Raw genomic sequence first — 8,499 nt, 5'->3', positions numbered from 1 at the left:
CAGGGATCTGGCGGAGTTTGTCAGCGTGTTGTTATTGTCAGGACCACAACACACCGACCTCAGAGAGAGTGACAGAGAGCAGACTGAGAGGATATGAACCATAGCAGAAAACATTCTTATATAATTCATCGTGGACAGAAAAGTGTGTGAATAAAACCCAAAAGTGGAAAAGCAAAGTGTCAGGGGATCAGGGTAGCAGTCACAAACTGTTTAAAGGATAGAGGGCATCAAACTCAAAATCAAGTCGGGGGGATTTGACTAAAAGACATATCGGGCTTTAAATGTAGAGAAAAGAGAGAGGATTTGGCAATAAAAGCTCTAAAAAAGAACAGCAGATGGGCTGTAGACATCAAGAGTGAAAATGTTTGGGCTTGTCCCAGAAATATTCTCTCAAGCAAGAAGGGAATTTCAAGGCCCAGACTGGGATCAGTGTAATTAGTGGTGTTGCATTGCCAAGCGGATGCATCCGGAGGAATTGGGAAAGCCTGGCAGGTGGACGTTTCTCAGAGACCAGATGGAAATATACAGCATGTGTCGCCTGCCATCTGAGTTTGTTTACGGCTGTGATCGAGACAGTCCACAGATGAGACAGTGTTGCATAAAGCACTGATCGAGGTGAAAGTGAGGTGACTTTGTATCATCAACAGGCAAACTGTGAGATCATGCCCTTTTATCAAATAGTTAAACAACCATAAAAGCTGATTTTGAGTAATATTACAAACTCATACCAGGAACAATATGGTCACTACTTGCTGGTAATTAAAAATCTGATTCATGCAAACTTGATGTGATTTTAATAAAAAAGTAGGGAAGATTGGGGATGATTGCTACACTTTTTTTAAAGGCACCTACAACTTGCTGAATTTTTGTGTTACAGCTCTAAAATTTTGTCTTGGCTTTTAGGCTTTTGCCTCTGAATTGGTCATTTTTACTATTTTCCATCTGATTATGTCATTTTTAACCATATTTGGCATATGGAAAAAAGAAAAACATACTATTTCCACAGATGCACTATCACAATTAATGTTGCTGCAAATCAGTGACATATCCCAGGCTGTGATAATGCCCCCATACTGAAAATATTTCATTTTTGTGCGTTTTTCAAAATCCAAAAACATAGTGGCATTATGACAAATACCTAGCATTTAAGGGGTTAAAATTGTGAAAATGAATGAATATTTGATAGTTATGATTAGGACTGATGTTGGTTAAAAAATAAACTCAATGAAATCAGAAAATCAAATTGATGTATAATATTTTTTATAGCCTGATTTTGAAAAGCGCATTTTGTACGCAGTGTGATATGAGTGTGTGGGATATTAAAGCGGGTCCTAAGGGTTCATCTTCCCTATGTTTTAATAAAAACAACAAAGCCAAAAAAAGTGAAATAGAAATGTGTTGATGTTAACTGATAGACTTGAACACTAGGCAGTAATGCAGCAGAATGTCAGCGGTTGTGCTTTGACTGTACATATTATACTGTGTTGCTTCTGAGTGGGTTTGTATGTTTTTTCTTAACCATTTACTTTACATCACATTTATTTAATGGTATAGTATTTAATTCCTCTGGCTGTAGAAATGTTGAAAAATACTCATGATGGGATATATTTTAGCCACAATGCTACAATATTACCGTAGCTTAATTGCTGCTGACAGTGGAAACGTGATGGGCTCGGCCTCTTGTATGCTGTAATTGTAGGTCTTATTTTACAAGTGCAGGCTGGTACAGTTAGACTGATGGTGTGTAACAATGGTGGAATGTAAATAAGTACGTCACATTCCAAGCATGTATATACTATATGTTATGGTCAGAGATCCAAAATCTAGGCCCCAGGTTTCCTCTCTTATCAGCAGCTATTGGGTGCACCTGTGCTGTTTTCCCTCAGCTGCTGCAATCAGCCTGTCTGGGAGGTTATATAGGGAGGTTTCCCCTGCTCAGTTTGTTGTTTGTCTCCAGAGAGTCTACACCTTCAGTTGGCTTTCTGTGTTTCTGGTTTTGGGTTGGGATCTGAGTTGAGTGTGTGTTGGAAGTGTGATTCTTCTTTTGGCCATTCATTTTGTTTCTCTCCTGTTCAGTGAGTCCCGCTTTACTTACGTTTTGGGACAAATTCTTTAATTTGTCTCATTTTGATAGAATCAGTGGGTGGTTGTGGGGAGTTTTAGTCCCACAGCAACTTTTAGAAATCAAAGGGCCTGATTTTGCTTTCACCTTCTTGTACATGCGCAGTGTTTTGTTAGTTTCCCCAAACCAAAACCCACAACAGGTGTTGTTTTCTGGAGAAATGTAACATTTACATTAGTATCTCCACTTTATGCACTATTACTGCACTACATCTTAGAGACTATTATTATACTTTTCACTCCACTTCATCTGTCTGAAAGCTTTAGTTACTTTTCAGATTACTATTTTTCACACCCTTCCTGTGCAAAAATTCTTCCACTCCTTCAGATATAAACTATTTTAAACTCCCTTTGGATTAGATGATCATCTTATAAAATAAGATGCATTGCTATAGATGTAACCAACAGTATGAAAAAGTTAATGATGAGTGACAATACTCACACGCTCTTAAAGTAGCATTGAAAACAGGATTTTTACTTGTAGTCTTTTTTGCTACTTGTACCACTTGCTACTGTAAGTAAATGATCTAATACCAAACCTTCTTTTGTGACACATATGAAATAACTCTAATCCTTCATCTCCTCATATGAAACACAAAAGGCTCCAAAGCACAGTAAATGCTGCAGATCTCTTGCTCTTGCTGCTCTAAACTAAGTAGTAACTTGGCTCTTACAGTCCCAAAGACACCTCATAAAGTTTTACCAAAAGCAAAAATATGTGGGACGCATTTAGGTCCAGTGTCCTTAAACACCTCTGTGCTGTTCTGTATGTCCAAACACAAGGAAGCCAAACTGCTGCATTATGCCTCCTACCTTGATTAAGTTTAAATTCTGTTTTATTCACATGCCTTAATTCTAAAAACAGCATCCATCTGATGTATTGCAGCATGTTTCCCTGACGTCCCTGACACCTTGCTGCGGTTACACTTATCTACAACAGTCAGTGTTCTCTCTGAGTTACGAGCATTCACACGCACAGTGAGGTAATGGTTTAAATAGAAAAAGTCTAAATGCACTCCTGTAACTGGTCATTTAAAGGTTGTTTGTTGAAACGATATGATGCGTGTGTACTGTGCAAAGTGGAACAAAGCTGGCAGGGACAAAAGAAGGACATGTACAATGGAGATGCTTTGACATGTAAAGCAGCATCTGTTATCCACCCTTCAGTCTAGACTGCATAATACACTTTGGAACAGAGGCTGTCAATGTTTTTTCAGCCAAGGACCCTTTACAAGACTATGACTCCATCATATGTGTCCCTTGTAATAATTTGACAGACTTTTTTTTTTGAATACTTCTTTATCTTTACTTTCAGTTATGTGAAGCAACTACACAGGTAAAAATGATCAGAAAGAATAAGAAAAAACTGTCAACACAGAATACCCATGACAGGTTTTTTTTAAAAAGAGGCTCAAGACCCATCTTTTCAATCAGGCTTTTAACTAACTAACTAACTAACTAACTAACTATTTATTTATTTATTTATTCTACTTTTTTTATTTTATCTTATTCCACTGTTTTAGTCTCCCATTTATTTATTTATTTATTAGCGGTTATAATCCTTCAACTATTTTACTGTGCACTTGTATTCTTTGTCTTATTTTACTGTTTTAGTCCCTTATGTTCTTAGCTTTTATGTTCTTTACCTTATTTTATTGTGTTAGTTTTTAGCTCCAGTGTTTCCTCATCGGGGCCTACCGGACTGGGAGTTGTCTCTGGTCCACCATTGGGGGTGCTGTACCATGGACTGTTTCGGCCTGGGTGGCTAGAGGGCTCGGCATCTTGGTGCGGGCACTCCTGTCCGCCCGGGTTGGGATGGTCTCTGTGGCTGCGCCCCGGCGGTGCTGGACCGTGACCTCTCTCAGTGAGGTTGGCCCCCAAAGGTAGCTTCTCCCTCGCCTCAGGTCTCAGTACCTAGCCATGTCTCTCTAGCCATGTCTCTTTAGTAACAGCTGGTGTGTGTTGTTGTATGTGTGCGTGTGTGTGGGTGGTGAGGGGGGGTGTTCGGGTGCCTTTGCGAATATGTGTGGGAATATCTACATGAATGTGTGTGTTTTGTTGCGTACGTATATGTGGGGGTGGGAGGGTCAGGATGTCTGTATTTTTCTTGATTTTCTTTGATGTTTTTCATTTCTGTTATTGTTTTTAATCTCTGTTAGGCACTTTGTGTTACTCTTTGTATGAAAAATGCCATACAAATAAAGATTTGATTGATTTGATTGAAGTAAATAAAGAGAAAAGAGCTAATTTGAAATGTTTTTCAGAACACTCAAATATAAGAATGTGCTAAATAACATGCAGATTCTGATCAGTTTCAATAATATGAAATTTGCCAGATTAGGACATTATGAACTATTTTAGATTTAAAATGAAAATCTTATTAATAGAACTATAAAGCCTTTTTCAAAACAAACAAACAAAAAACAGTTTTATATCTTGTTTTTTTAGATGAATGATTTTGAAAGTTTTTCAGAGACCCCCTGGGAGAGTGCCACAGATCCTTGGGGGTCCACATACCCCACTTTAAGAACCACCGCTTTAGAAGACACTCATCTGTCCTTTAAATATCTTGGTGATTTGTTAAACCCACCAAAGACCCATTTTGTTTTTTTGTTTTTTTCAGAGGGGACAGGGATCTTTTTATCTTTCTTTTGTGTTTTGGTTAGATGTCTGTTCAAACTTTGAACGTTTAGCGCGTATATGGTAGCCATTCCCATGCTCAGTTATTTCTCATAAGTTGTTTCAGCAATTTTTGCTTTGATACCATTTGTTACACAGTTTTGGTGCTTGATTACCACTCCAGGATTGAAAAAAAGGTAAAACATCTCTCTAAAATATGCACATTAAGATACAGAGACCTTGGGGAACACTAAAGAAAAATCCATGCTGTGATTTGGTATCAAAAACGTTTGATATTTGGAGATTTTTGGATTGGATGGCAAACTCTTCTGTTCTGTTCTGAAAACTGTTGGAAAAACCACAAGAGTCTTAGCTTTCCACTTAATTCCAAGACTGTTTAGGTACGCCAGTATGCAGAAATATACAATAGGTGAAAAAGACACAACTGTACTGCAAGCAGAGATGTGCATAGCCAAACTGTATAGCATGAAGTGGGCATGTCTGTAAAGGAGAGGCTCAGTTTTCAATGAAATATCCAGGCTAAAGAGGTCAAGTTTATGTTTAAAAACAGTTTTTGCCTCTCTAACGTCCTTTGGCAGGATGTCTCAACGGCTCAGGGATAAAAATGAAAAGCTGCCCAAACAAATGTTTCTGTCCTGCTGCACCAAAAAGACAGGCCTCAGGGGAAGTCCCTTTAAAAAAAGAAAAAGAAATTCAAAATCAATACACAAACTGACAGATAACCAATGAAGCGACTTCAAAACATGTGTTCTCTCCTTTGGGTCCTGGTGTAGTCCAGACAGGGCCTTTTCATTGGGGGTTAGGTATCCTTTAAAAAAAATAGAACACCAGTACAAATACCAGTAACCTTACATACGCAGGGATAACAATAAGAAACTTAATTTGACACCTTCTTGTCTACTTAATTTAAAGCAGAAACTTCATTTAAAGTAGAAAAACTGCATTCAGTTGTGTGGAAAGTCACCAGCACGATTTCCAAACAAAATGATTTCCACATGAATATGATTTGAAAGTACTCAGATTATTTTGGGTGGCACCTAAAAACGCAGAACTGCCAACGCCATCAAATAAACCATATTTGACTCAACCTGTTTGTGGCTGCTGCAGTTGTTGGCCAATCAAACAATACAGTTAGTATCTAGAACTAGATACTCAGGTATCGTTTGACTGGTGATGTTTCAATACTACTTGGTGCTGAGTTATTTCAGTCGGTACCGTAAAAGTCTATTGTGCAGGGGCGCGTGATGGCTCAGTGGATAGAGCGTGGGTTCGATTCCAGCCTCGGCCCTCTGCTGCATGTCATCCCCTGTCTCTCTCCTCCTTTCACACTTGTGCTGTCCTATCAATTAAAGGCAAAAACATAAAAAAAAACAAAAAAAAAAAAACAACTAAAAAAGTCTAGTGTGTAAGATTTAGTGGCATCTAATGGTGAGGTTGCAGTTTGCAAACAACTGAAACATCTTTGGGGTGCCAAGGGTGTACGGAGAACTGGTGTCTGGTGTGAAAATGCAAAAACGTGAATGGCCCTTGTCTTGAGCCAGTAATTTGGTTTGTCCGTTCAGGGCTACTGTAGAAACAGCAGGGTGCAGGATATGCTCCATACTTAGATAAATAAAACTGTCTCATACTAAGGTAGCGAAAACACAACGATTTTTAGTTTTAGGTAGTTTAATACAAATGGAAACCTAGTTTTGTTGTGTTTTTGTCTTTTAATTCACCTTTTAACTTGTTTTTTTAGTTTGTCTTTTGATTTTATCTTCTAATTTAACTCTTGACTTATTATTATCATTATTATCAATGTTCGGTGTCTACTGTCTTTATTTTGTTACTGTTTTTGCCAAGGTTTATTGCCTTGGCTTTGCTTTGCTTGTCAGAGCACTTTGTAAACTGTGCTTTTAAAGGTGCTATATTAAGTTATTATTATTATATTAGTTATGAATATTATATTCCAAAATTCTGAAACCCAGACCTTTTCATTAAAAAACAGTAGAAGACAAAATGTTACTGACTGCTAAGATCATACACAGCATATTGTTAATCATACCCTATGTTTGCACCTGTGCGTCTAAGTTTTCCAGTTTCTGCTTGACAAACAGGAAGTGTGTAAACCCAGACAACAGCAAATATAAAAGTGTGCATTACTCATTGTCTAGATGAAGTGACTTCCGAGCCAAGATGCAAAAACAAAAAAGAAGTAGAAATGCAGACACGCAGTGGCAATTGTTTTCTTCAAGTGCGTCTCCCCCACGCACCGAAATGCATCCACAAAAATGGACACTGGACCAGACATTGAAATTACATGTCATGCAGTCCAAGACAAATCCCTGACACCAGGAATAACGCTAGACTATATGAAACACGAAGGACACCAAGGTCACCCTGCAGCCTGCAGCAGCACTGAATCTCTCCCTACATGATAGATTGAGCTGTTTGGGGGCCCTCTGAGATATATATACGTGAAGTGATATGTGTGCATAAACTTTCGGTTATCCAGGCAGTATTTAAGTTGCAATATGGTCTAGGACCGAGCTGCAAACTGCAAATACCTTTTTTTTTTTATCAACAACCACAGCTGAGGTCTAAACTGTATCGCACAAACACAAAGCTGCATCCAAACCCGCATGCATAACGCTGTGCATCCAACACATAAAGGGGCTGCTTATATTTAGCCGTATATCTGCTGAAATACATCCAGCCTGGGGCCGTGCATAGAGCCCGCTGGTTAGCATTGGTAAGCCGTGGCCGTGCCTGGATCTGGCCAGGAGCTGGACCGAGATGCATCTGTAAATAGTGACTGACTGCGGTTTTGGTGGGACTCTGCAACACACTAATTAAGCTCTGTCGCGTAACGAGGCTCACTGCTGTTCCGTGTCACTCGATTAGTAGCTTGAGGTCGGCCCAGGCTATAGTTTGGGGTTTGTGGGGGTGGGAGATCACATTTGGGGCAAAGGAGTATAGCAACATAACAGCAATGGAGGAACTTGATGTTGAAGAGGAAACCCTGCAACGGTCTCCCTGATTAAAATTCAATCACATGTGAAGGGTATTTTATAGAGATCAGTAACACCACTGGTTTGGACTCTCAGGGGGTTGATGTATTATTTTTACCCCAGCGATGAGGGGTGAGCGGACGAGAAGGGGATTTACAGGAGTGGTAAACACGACGAGTACAAAAATCATTCGGTTTGACCTCAGAAAATGACTGACAGGGAAATGATGGCACTTTTGTTGAAGAAAGTAGAAGAAAACTACAGTTCAGTTTACCCAAAAGCCAGAGAGAGAAGCTATTTTAAGATCAATTCAGTTGTAAATGTGCCATCTATCTATGGATCATAAGACTTCTTCAGAATTAAAGGTAAAATATTTGTGCGTGTGGACATTTCAGGGGGAATACCCTGAAGTTAATCTGTCTTTCCCTGTGTAACTCTGTTTTTCTTGGGCTGTCTTTGATGTCAAGTGTGGGCCACATGCATACATAGAGGTTAACATACAATACATGCACTGTATGTACAGCTGCATGCCAGAAATGTTTGTGGCTATGTAAGTCAATGTGCGGGTGAATGAGTTTTTGGAGTTTTGGTGCCAGGGCCGCGTGGGTGTTTCGGGGAGCTGTCATGACAAGTGGAAGCGGAAACGGTGACATTTGATTCCCCAGCCAATCAGATGGTCGTGACTGGTCTGACATAGGAGGTGGACTTCAGTATATATTGACCTCGAATTTGGGGAGAGAAGCAGAGC

This window comes from Plectropomus leopardus, chromosome 3 (assembly GCF_026936395.1).
Source record: "Plectropomus leopardus strain MGB_pleo_1.0 chromosome 3, ASM2693639v1, whole genome shotgun sequence".
NCBI classification, from domain to species: Eukaryota; Metazoa; Chordata; class Actinopteri; order Perciformes; family Serranidae; genus Plectropomus; species Plectropomus leopardus.
Note: the sequence above shows the minus strand (reverse complement) of the source record.